This window comes from Salvelinus sp. IW2-2015, unplaced genomic scaffold (genome assembly GCF_002910315.2).
Source record: "Salvelinus sp. IW2-2015 unplaced genomic scaffold, ASM291031v2 Un_scaffold5626, whole genome shotgun sequence".
NCBI lineage: Eukaryota > Metazoa > Chordata > Actinopteri > Salmoniformes > Salmonidae > Salvelinus > Salvelinus sp. IW2-2015.
Window position 1 is genome coordinate 4,930 of NW_019946891.1, and position 12,876 is coordinate 17,805.

The 12,876-nt window shown below is 41.5% G+C and overlaps 1 pseudogene; it reads left to right on the forward strand.

Moving 5' to 3' along the window:
• Positions 1 to 11,439: 11,439 nt before the first annotated feature.
• The window catches only part of LOC112078398 (beta-crystallin A3-2-like), a 9,437-nt pseudogene continuing 8,000 nt past the window's right edge, over positions 11,440 to 12,876 (forward strand).

Below are 12,876 nucleotides of genomic sequence, written 5' to 3' on the forward strand. Positions count from 1 at the left end.
TGATTGAAGTGATGTTATGATGCACAGGTCTGTCTGTGAGGGTTTTTAAATGTTATTGATTTTGTGTTTTAAATGTATTATAATGAACCTTTATCTAATAGACAAAGTCAGATTAAGAACAAAATTCTTATTTACCAATGACGGCCTACCAAAAGGCAAAAGGTACTCCTCCAGGGACGGGGGCCTGGGATTAAAAATAAATAAAAAAAATAAACAATGAGATAGAATACAGGACAACATGTTGGAGACTGGTTGTTATCAGAACATGTTTCATGGAACACTGTCATTTCCTTACACTATATTTATAGAAGTCCTTATTCCCTTCTCATCAGTTTTATACATCTTTGGTTCTACTGTTTTATCACTCCCCCACTGAAAGCCGCGGTATCCTACAGAAAAACCTGGCCCATATTCATAAAGCGTTGCTGCAATCTAGGATCAGGTCCCCCGGTCCATCTAATCTTATTTATTATGATTCTACAGGGATAGAAAAATCTGCATCCTAGATTAGCCACTACCTTGAGGGCACTCTTATGATACCGGCCCAAATCCTAATCTTGAGCCTACAAGGTTATGATTTGGGGTATTTGTAATTGTATTTATTATGGATCCCCAATGAGTTCCTGCCAAGCAGCACGCTACTCTTCCTGGGGTTCATTATGCGATCCCAATGAGTTCCTGCCTAAAGGCAGCAGCTACTCTTCCTGTGGTTTATTATGGATCCAATGAGTTCCTGCCAAGGCAGCAGCTACTCTTCCTGGGTATTATGGATCCTAATGAGTTCCTGCCAAGCAGCAGCTTACTCTTCCTGGGGGTCCAACAAATCTACGGCAGTTTTATACAATTTTAAAAACATTACAAGTACATTCACCAAATTTCTCCCAAACACTGGTGTTGGTGGGGACTTTTCGGATCCTAGATCAGTGCTTGAGGCAACATATCTTTGGAGAAAAAATTGGTGGAGAGAGCAGAGATAGAGATAGATGGATATCATTTGGTTAAAGATTTGATGGATAATAAAAGTGTCTTATGCGACAAGCGAATACACAGGTTGGAAAATCATATTGGTCTAATGGTTAGTCATGCGTAGTATGCTAGTTATTGGTAGATGGGCTATGGTATGTTATGGTAGTATGGTTAGTATGGTCTATGGTAGTATGGTAGATAGTGTAGTATGGTGTATGGTAGTATGGTATGTATGGTAGTATGGTCATGTAGTATGTTATGGTAGTAATGGCTATGGTAGTATGGTAGTATGTCTATGGTAGTATGGTCTATGGTAGTATGGTATGTAATGGTAGTATGGTTATGTAGTATGGTCTATGGTAGTATGGTGTATGGCGTATGGTAGTATGGTCAATGGTTAGTATGGTTATGGTAGTCTATGGTATATGTAGAGTATGGTAGTATGGTAGTATGTCCTATGGTAGTATGGTATATGTGTAGTATGGTCTATGGTAGTATGGTATTGTGTATGTCTATGGTAGTATGTAGTATGGTAGTATGGTAGTATGGTAGTAATGGTAGTATGGTCTATATGGTAGTATGGTAGTATGGTCTATGGTAGTATGGTCAGTATGGTAGTATGAGGTAGTATGGTATGGTAGTATGGTCTATAGGTAGTATGGTAGTATGGCTATGGTTAGTATGGTCAGTATGGTAGTATGGTAGTATGGTAGTATGGTAGGTATGGTAGTTATGGATGTGTAGTATGGTAGTATGGTCTATGGTAGTATGGTAGTATGGTGGTATGGTCTATTGGTAGTATGGTAGTAGCTATGGTAGTATGGTCTATGGTAGTATGGTCTATGGTGTAGTATATGGTAGTATGGTCTATGGTAGTATGGTAGTAGGTATGGTATATGGTATAGTAGTATGGTCTTTGGTAGGTATGGTATGTAGTATGGTTATGGTCTATGGGTAGTATGGTATAGGTATGGTAGTATGTATGGTAGTATGGTAGGTATGGTCTATGGTAGTATGGTCTATGGTAGTCATGGTTCTATGGTAGTATGGTAGTATGGTATAGGTCTATGGTATATGGTAGTATTGGTATATGGTAGTATGGTATGTATGGTAGTATGGTAGTATGTAGTATGGTAGTATGGTAGTATGGTAGTATGGTAATGTATGGTAGTATGGTCTATGGTAGTATGGGTATATGTAGTATGGTAGTATGGTCTATGGTAGTATGGTAGTATGGTATTAATGGTCTATGGTAGTATGGTATATATGGTTATGGTATTATGGTAGTATGGTAGTATGGTAGTATGGTCTATGGTAGTATGGTAGTATGGTAGTATGGTAGTATGGGTCTATGGTATATGGTAGTATGGTAGTATGGTATGGTAGGTATGGTAGTAAGGTATATGTCTATGGTAGTATGTGTATGGTATGTTATGGTCATGGTATATGGTAGGTATATGGTCTATGGTAGTATGGTCTATGTATAGTATGGTTAGTATGGTTATGGTAGTATGATTATGGTAGTATGGTCTATGGTGTAGTATGTATGGTAGTATGGTCTTATGGTAGTATGGTAGTATGTGTAGTAGTATGGAGTATGGTAGTATGGTAGTATAGATGGTTAGTTATGGTCTTATGGTAGTATGGTTATGGTAGTATGGTCTATGGTCTATGGTAGTATGGTAGTATGGTATATTAGTATGTTATGGTATATGGTAGTATGGTCATGGTAGTATGGTTGTGGTAGTATGGTAGTATGGTTTATGGTAGTATGGTAGTATGGTAGTATGGGGTCTATATGTGTAGTATGGTATATTAGGTCTATGGTCTATGTAGTATGGTAGTATGGTCTATGGTGTATGGTAGTATGGTAGTATGGTCTATGGTAGTATGGTAGTATGGTCTATGTTGGTAAGTTAGTATGGTCTATGTGTTATGGTTATGGTAGTATGGTCTATGGTAGTATGGGCTATGGTAGTATGGTAGTTATTGGTCTATGGTAGTATGGTAGTATGGTAGTATGTATGTAGTATGGTATATGTAGTAGTATAATATGGTATGGTAGTATGGTCTGGTAGTATGGTCTATGGTAGTATGGTTATGGTTATGGTAGTATGGTATATGTATATGTGTAGTATGTTTATGGTAGTATGGTAGTATGTGTAGTATGGTCTATGGTAGTATGGGTAGTATGGTCTATGGTAGTATGGTCTATGGTAGTTATGGTCTATGGTAGTATTGTAGTATGGTCTATGGTAGTATGTAGTATGGTAGTTATGGTTATTGAGTAGTATGGTATAGTTATGGTCTATGGTATAGTCTATGGTAGTATGGTAGTATGGTCTATGGTAGTATGGTCTATGGTGTATGGTAAGTATGGTCTATGGTAGTATGGTAGTATGGTAGTATGGTTAGAGGTATTGTATTGGTTATTAAGGGGGGTTATGGTTATGTAGTATGGTAGTATGGTGAGTATGGTAGGTATTGGTAGTATGGTCTATGGTAGTATGGTTATGGTTAGTATGGCTGTAGATATGTTATGGTAGTATGGCTAGTATGGTCTATGTAGTATGGTCTATGGTAGTATGGTAGTATGGTCTATGGTCTAAATGGTTATGGTTAAGTAGTGGTAGTATGAGTCTATGGTAGTATGGTAGTATGGTAGTATGTCTATGTATTATGGTATGCGGTATATGGTAGTATGGTCTAGGTAGTATGGTTTTGTAGTATGTGATGGTCTATGTAGTAGGTAGATGGCTGTGGTAGTATGGTATGTATGGTAGTATGGTAGTATGGTCTTTATGGTGTAATGGTGTATGGTCTATGGTAGTATGGTCTATGGTAGTATGGTAGTATGGAGTATGGTTATGGTCTATGGTAGTATGTAGGTCTATGGTAGTATGGTAGTATGGTCTATGGTAGTATGGTAGTATGTTATGGTAGTATGGTTTGGTAGTATTGTAGTATGGGTATGGTAGTATGGTAGTATGGTATGGTATATGGTCTATGGAGTAGTATGGTATTGGCTATGGTATATGGTTAGTATGGTTATGGTAGTCTATGGTAGTATGGTCTATGGTAGTATGGTAGTTATGGTAGTATAGTCTATGGTAGTATGGGTAGTATGGTTATATGGTCTATGGTAGTATGGTGTGTATGGTAGTATGGTCTAATGGTAGTATGGTTATGGTAGTATGGTAGTATGGTCTATGGTAGTATGTAGTATGGTTATGGTAGTAGTAATGGTAGTATGTATTAATGGTTATGGTAGTATAGTATGTAAGGTCTATGGTATGTAGTATGGTAGTATGGTCTATGGTAGTATGGTAGTATGGTATTATGGTCTATGGTAGTATGTGTAGTATGGTATTATGGTATGGTATATGGTAGTATGGTTATGGTATGGTCTATTGGTAGTTGGTATGGTCTATGGTTAGTATGGTAGTATGGTTATGGTCTATGTGTATCAGTATGTTTAGTATGGTAGTATGGTAGTATGGTAGATGGTTGGTCATATGGTAGTATGGTGTAGTATGGTAGTATGGTAGTATGGTAGTATGGTAGTATGGCTTATGTTAGTTATGGGTAGTATGGTTATGTAGAGGTAGTATGGTATGGTCTATGGTAGTATGGTCATTATGGTAGTATGGTAGTATGGTAGTATGGTTGTATGGTAGTATGGTTCTATGGAGTATGGTAGTATGGTAGTATGGTAGTATGGTAGTAGGTCTTATGGTAGTATGGTAGATGGATCTATGGTAGTATGTTATGGTAGTATATGGTAGTATGTGTAGTATGGTCTATGGTAGTATGGCATTTGGTAGTATGGTCAGTATGGTAGTATGGTAGTATGGTTAGTATGTATGGTTATGGTAGTATGGGTAGTCATGGTAGTATGGTAGTATGGTAGTATGGTTATGGTCAGTATGGTAGTATGGTCTATGGTAGTATGGTATATGGTAGTATGGTATCATGGTCTATGGTAGTTATGGTATATGGTAGTATGGTCAGTATGGTAGTATGGTGTTATGGTAGTATGGTCTTATGGTAGTATGGTAGTATGGTCTTTATGGTAGTATGGTTATTATATGTCTATGGTAGTATGGTAGTATGGTATATGTAGTATGGATTATGGTAGTATGGTCAGTATGGTAGGTATGTCTTATGGTATATATGGTCTATGGTAGGTATGGTAGTATGGTCTATGGTCGTATGTAGTATTAGTTGGTATAGTATGGTCTATGGTAGTATGGTCTATGGTAGTATGGTTATTGGTAGTATGTAGTTGGTAGTATGGTCAGTATGGTAGTATGGTCTATGCGTAGTATGGTAGTATGGTTAGGTAGTTATTGGTCTATGGTAGTATGGTAGTATGGTCTATGGTAGATATGGTAGTAGTAGTATGGAGTTATGGTATATGGTTATGTAGTATGGTAGTATGGTCTATGGTGTAGTTATGGTCTGATGTGTAGTATGGTCTATGGTAGTATTGGTAGTACTATGGTAGTATGGTCTATGGTGGTAGTAGTATGGTAGTATGGTCTTTGGTAGTATGGTCTATGGTAGTATGGTCTATGGTAGTATGGTCTATTGTATAGTGGATGGTCTATGGTAGTATGGTAGTATGGTTATGGTAGTTATGGTCTATGGTAGTATGGTCTATGGTAGTATGGTTAATTGTTAGTATGGTATGGTAGTATGGTCTTATTGTAGTATGGTTATGTAGTATGTAGATGGTTATGGTTAGTATGGTGGTATGTAGTATGGCTATGGGTAGTATGGTCTATGGTAGTATGGTCTATGGTAGTCTATGAGTATGGTAGTATGGGTCTGTATGGTAGTATGGTAGTATGGGTCTATGGTAGTATGGTTCTATGGTAGTATGGTAGTATGGTCTATGGTAGTATGTCTATGGTAGTATGGTATGTTATGGTCTATGGTAGTATGGTGCTATTGTGTAGTATGGTCTATGGTAGTATGATCTAGTGGTAGTATGGTAGTATGGTCTATGGTAGTATGGTTATGTAGTTGTGTAGTATGGTAGTATGGGTGGTATGGTAGTATGGTCTATGGTTAGTATGGTAGTATGGTAGTATGGTAGTATGGTCTATTCCCCCTGTTAGTTGATGTCTATATGGTAGTATGGTAGTATGGTAGTATGGTCTATGGTAGTATGGTAGTATGGTAGTATGGTAGTATGGTATTCCCCCTGTTATTTTGTCATTGTAGCTCCACCAACAATAACACCATGTGAATATACCTCACCAACAGTAGGCCAACTATCTGTAATGGGGGTGTAGAAGTCACTTTACCTTCACTAAGCGGCCATTTCTGACAAGTCAGGGAGAATATGTTGACAAAAACAACAGCTGAAAAGCTACATTGTTATGTTCTAACCCTATATATTGAATTCCAACATATTGTAAACCTCATTTTAACCCTGACCTTGACCACACAACATGAAATCCTCTCACTGCCCAAGTAGCATCGCCAGTAAATGTACCGCTATTGAGTGAATTGTCATCTCACCAACATGGACATGTTCATGTTAAATTGCATGTCTTTCTACATTCGATAAAACTATGTAATGACACATTATCAAGTAGCAGGCCTCATGTTAGACACCGCTGAGCTATACCAACATGCCAAATATACAAAATACTTCACGACTCTGTGACATAGAGTAGGACGAATTAGAACCTAAATGCTGATCTAAGGTCAGTTTATATGATTTCCCACCTAATGATACAGCTTAGAATATGGAGAGGGTAAGCTGATCCTAGATCTGTGTCTAGAGACAGTTATCTGAATCCTAAATGGCACCCTGTTCCCTATTTTAGTGCACTACTTTTGACCAGAAGCCCATAGGAAATAGGGTGCCATTTGGGACATAGTCACAGTTTCCACCTCATACCAGAGGTTCATGGTGTGTACAGTAGCCATTTTGGATCTGTGCACTCATCACTTCTGAACAGTAGCATGCCTGGATGGGAGGAGTCTGTGGGGCCATTGAACAGAGGGCCGAGTTCAGTGCGATGCCACAAAACAGAATGTTTAGATTGAGATGTATCAAGTAGAACAGTGACATAGAATAGGGTCTCTGTCAATAAAAAAGTGGTCAGATCAAATAAAATAAAATAAAATGTATTTGTCACATACACATGGTTAGCAGGTGTTAATGCAAGTGTAGCGAAATGCTTGTGCATCTAGTTCCGACCATGCAGTAATATCTAACAAGTTTTATAACCTAACAATTTCACAACAACCAGAAGCAATTGATTACAGGCAACATCCGCATTGAGCTAAAGGCTCGAGCTGCCGCTTTCAAGGAGCGGGACTCTAAACTRGAAGCTTATAAGAAATCCCGCTCTGCCCTCTGACGAACCATCAAACAGCCAAGCATCAATACAGGACTAAGATCGGATCGACCTACACCGGCTCTGACGCTCGTCTGATGTGGCAGGGCTTGCAAACCATTACAGGCTACAAAGGGAAGCACAGCCAAGAGCTGCCCAATGACACAAGCCTACCAGACGAGCTAAACTACTTCTATGCTCGCTCGAGGCAAATAACACTGAAACATGCATGAGAGCACCAGCTGTTCCGGAAGAGTGTGTGATCACGCTCTCCGCAGCCGATGTGGTAAAACCTCTAAACAGTCAACATTCACAAGCCCGCAGGGCCAGACGGATTACCAGGACGTGTACTTTGACCATGCGCTGACCAACTGGCAAGTGTCTTCACTGACATTTTCAAACTCTCCCTGTCCGAGTCCTTAATAACAAGATGATTAAGCAGACCACCATAGTCCCTGGGTCCAAGAACACTAAGGTAACCTGTCTAAATGACTACCGACCCGTAGCACTCACGTCTGTAGCCATGAAGTGCTTTGAAAGGCTGTTCATGGCTCACATCAACACCATTATCCCAGAAACCTAGACCCACTCCAATTTGCATACCGCCAACAGATCCACGGATGATGCAATCTCTATTGCACTCCACACTGCCCTTTCCACCTGGACAAAAGGAACACCTATGTTGAGAATGCTATTCATTGACTACAGCTCGACATTCAACACCATAGTGCCCTCAAAACTCATCAATAAGCTAAGGACCCTGGGACTAAAAACCTCCCTCTGAAACTGGATCCTGGACTTCCTGACGGGCCGCCCCCAGGTGGTAAGGGTAGGAAGAACACATCCGCCAGGCTGATTCTCAACACAGGGGCCCCTCAGGGGTGGTGCTCAGTCCTCTCCTGTACTCCCTGTTCACTCATGACTGCATTGCCAGGCACAACTCCAACACCATCATTAAGTTCGCCGATGACACAACAGTGGTAGGCCTGATCATCGACAACAATGGCCGTGTGTCCAAGACAACAACCTCTCCCTCAACGTGATCAAGACAAAGAGATGATTGTGGACTACATGAAAAAGAAGACAGAGCACACCCCCATTGTCATCGACGGGGCTTTAGTGGAGAAGGTTGAGAGCTTCAAGTTCCTTGGTGTCCACATCACCAACAAACTACATGTCCAAGCACACCAAGACAGTCGTGAAGAGGGCACGACAAAAAACTATTCCCCTTCAGGAAACTGAAAAGATTTGGTATGGGTCCTCAGATCCTCAAAAGTTTCTACAGCTGCACCATCGAGAGCATCCTGACTGATTGCATCAATGCCTGGTATGGCAACTGCTCGGCCTCCGACCGCAAGTCACCACCGAAGTAGTGCAAACGGCCCAGTACATCACTGGGGCCAAGCTTCTGCCATCCAGGACCTCTATACCAGGGCTGTCAGAGGAAGGCCCTAAAAATGGTCAAAGACTCCAGCCACCCTAGTAATAGACTGTTCTCTCTGTACTGCATGGCAAGCGGTACCGGAGCACCAAGTCTATGTCCAAGAGGCTTCTAAACTGCCCAAAGCCATAAGACTCCTGAACATCTAATCAAATGGCTACCCAGACTATTTGCATTGCCCCCCCCCCCTCCTCTCCCTTTCAAACCGCTGCTACTCTCTGTTGTTATCATCTATGCATAGCACTTTAATAACTCTACCTACATGTACATATACCTCAACTAACCACTGCCCCGGCACACCGGTACCCCCCTGTATATAGTCTCGCTATTGGTATTTTACTGCTGCTCTTTAATTACTTGTAACTTCGTATTTCTTATTCTTATCCGTATTTTTTAAACTGCATTGTTGGTTAGGGCTTGTAAGTAAGCATTTCACTGTAAGGTCTACACTTGTTGTATTCGGGCGCATGTGACTAATAAAACTTGATTTGATTTGATTAAGGAATCACAACAGCTCTATGAAAGGCATTTTCATCTGCAACATCTAAGTMGGATGCCCCACTACAGCACGTTCAGATAGAAATATATCATGTAGAATATACATGCTACTCATTCACATAGGAATCATGACAGTTACAAGACATTTCTATATGCAACATTTGGAAAGAAATAGGCTCGAGGCTCGACTCTCTCCTCTCGACTCTCGACCACAMTTAAAATCTTGACATTTCAKTCATCAATTTGCGGCCTGCATCAACATGATTTAAAAATAGCCTCTCTGGTATGTAATGTGGRATTCCTWCCATAATGTTCTCAGTCTAAAATCTGCAACCTCACTGTTCAAATAATAWTGTTGCACATGCAATATACCACATATGAAGTGTGTGTGTAAACAGTCRGCCACCAGCCTGCCATAACCTTCTCAAATGTTCTAGCTCAGAGGTCAAGGGTTAAATGAGGTCATCAGGAACTGTGTGTGTGTGGGGGGGGTCACCATGACAAACGTGTGAACTCACCAGTACTATGGGCTTGGATAAACAGAACATCATTCTATTGGCCTAACATCTCTAGTATAGCCTAGCCTACTGCTGTAACCTACTACAATTTTAGTTCACTTTWWAWWWWAKWTKTATATATATGCTATATAACTAGTGTTAGTATATTATGCTATATCAATACTAACATCTAATTTGATTGAAGTCATTGTGATAGGCAAGGCAGCTATTTCATAACATTATCTCTACATTTAACTGAAGTCACACTCTTTGRCACTGATTTCTAGTTTCCMTCATTTCCCTAAATGTTTAACTCTAAAAGCACACAGTGGTCTGACCACAGCACMKGAGAGGTAAATCCTTGTCATTCTCTACCTACAGCCCGGYCATTGTTAACGCTCTACCTACATACCGGTCATTGTTAATGCTATACGGCACTGCTGACCTATACGAATATAACGGCGTTCGGCCCAACACTGGGCCCCCCATTCACTCTGAACGGACCGCGAACATCACTGTCCCACCATGCATTCAACCGGTACTATATTATCTGCTGAGTCAACAAGGCGCACACCCGACCGCATAGGAAACAAATAAAGGGAGAGAGAGAGAGAGAGAGAGAGAGAGAGAGAGAGCGAGAGAGAAAGAGAGAGAGAGAGAGAGAGAGAGAGAGAGAGAGAGAGAGAGAGAGAGAGAGAGAGAGAGAGAGGAGAGAGAGAGGAGAGAGAGAGAGAGAGAGAGAGAGAGAGAGAGGAGAGGGAGGGGAGGTGGGGGGACGCGTGTATTGCTCACACGGCCGTGCGCACCATAGGACACATTTACGCACGGACACACAGAGGGGTGCCGACATAGAAACACGCGCACGGGCGTGCTCACTTTACCCCCAACTCACTCACACAGACATGATGAAACGCGCACACCGCACGCACGTTGTCGCCAGTGGAGACGCGCGGGCCACCGTGGACTGCGGTATAAAACAGAACGCCAGATTCTCACAAAACTCTATGTAAAAGGATTGGCGCGTGGAGAGGAGGGAGAACGAACCAGGTAAGCCCCCGGTCCTGGTTGAACCGAAGCCCATGGTGTTTCCACAGAACGGATTTAGGCCTAGGCTACCCACCGGCTAACACTCATAATTTGATAAACATTTTGAGAGTATTTCTTAACCTACATTTATAAAATTTAAATGTCATTGTAGGCCTAGTCCAAAAAGGGTTCGTTTTTGGTGATGGAATAATATAGGCTGTTAATAGAAATTGATAACGTTTATTGGATTTGGTGATGGCTTATGTTACAGACGTTTTATAAAACGGTTTTAACCAGTTTTTAACTTTTTATTTATATTTTTTACTTTTTGTAAGGATTGTCACAACTTCTTTGGGGATATGCTACACTACCATGACCTTTTATTAGAGTTTTTGGATGCTGGCAGTAATGGTAGTTGGTTGTGGATGAAGCTGGAAAGGCCCACATCAGAATGGAAATAATATGAACACATGAGGACATTTCTAGATATCATCATTAACATATTTCATAGATTACTGGGAATGCATAAACAAATTAAAGGATTTTAAAAAATTAATTGTAATCTAGTTTAAATGATGAAATCCCTCTCTCTCCCCTGCTCTATCTCTCTCACATGCCACCTCTCTTTCTCTCCCTCTCCCTCCCCTCTCCTCCCCCTCTCTCTATAGACATGAATAGAGCTACTAAAACCCACATGACTCCCCCATGTTTTTCCCTGGCATGGGTATGGCCCCTTTCTTCAAGGTGATCTCACACACACACAGGTTTATTTTATGTACATGTGCCACACCACACACACACACATATTTAAATAATCGATGATATGATTTAACACAAACACACTAATATGTATCTATCTGTCCCTGTAGGTGACTGTGTTTGAGCAGGAGCACTTCCAGGGAAGTGCCAGGAGTTTACCTCTGAGTGCTGCAACATCCAGAACTGTGGTCTGGACAACATCCGCTCTATCAGAGTGGAGAGTGGAGCGTGAGTCTCTTACAACCCTGGTTGTCTGTGGAGGCTGGTGTGTGTGAGTGGGGCTATCGGTGTGTGTGTGTGTATGTGTTGGTGAGTGGGGGTATCTGTGTTTGGTGTTTGTCTGTGTGGGTGGGGGTATGATTCTCTGTGCTGTAGACTGTTGTCATGCATGGTCAACCATTGACCACCAGGGTGGGGTGTTGTCCTTCTGTCCTGCTCTTGTCTCATTGTATATTAATCTGTCCCTTCTTGAATGAAATGTAACATGTCAGTAACTCTCTCCACCCCCTCCCCCTCGTCCCTCTTCTCTCTTCGACCTTCCCACCTCCCCCCCCCTCTCTGTCCCCTTCTATCTCTGAATGTAACATGTCAGTAACTCTCTCCCCCTCTTCTGTCCCTTCTATCCTGAATGTAACATGTCAGTAACCCCCCCCCCCCCCCTCTCTGTCCCTTCTATCTCTGAATGTAACATGTCAGTAACTCTCCCCCCTTCTATCTCTGAATGTAACATGTCAGTAACTCTCCCCCCCTCTCTGTCCCCTCTATCTCTGAATGTAACATGTCAGTAATCTCTCCCCCCTCTCTCTGTCCCCTTCTATCTCTGAATGTAACATGTCAGTAACTCTCCCCCTCTCTGTCCCTTCTATCTCTGAATGTAACATGTCAGTAACTCTCTCCCCCCTCTCTTGTCCCCTTCTATCTCTGAATGTAAATGTCAGTAACTCCCCCCCTCTGTCCCTTCTATCTCTGAATGTAACATGTCAGTAACTCTCCCTCTCTGTCCCCCTTCTATCTCTGAATGTAACATGTCAGTAACTCTCCCCCTCTCTGTCCCTTCTATCTCTGAATGTAACATGTCAGTAATCTCCCCCTCTCTGTCCCCTTCTATCTCTGAATGTACATGTCAGTAACTCTCCCCCCCCTCTCTGTCCCCTTCTATCTCTGAATGTAACATGTCAGTAACTCTCCCCCCCCTCTCTCCCCTTCTACTCTGAATGTAACATGTCAGTAACTCCCCCCCTCTCTGTCCCCTTCTATCTCTGATGTAACATGTCAGTAACTCTCTCCCCCCTCTCTGTCCCCTTCTATCTCTGAATGTAACATGTCAGTAACG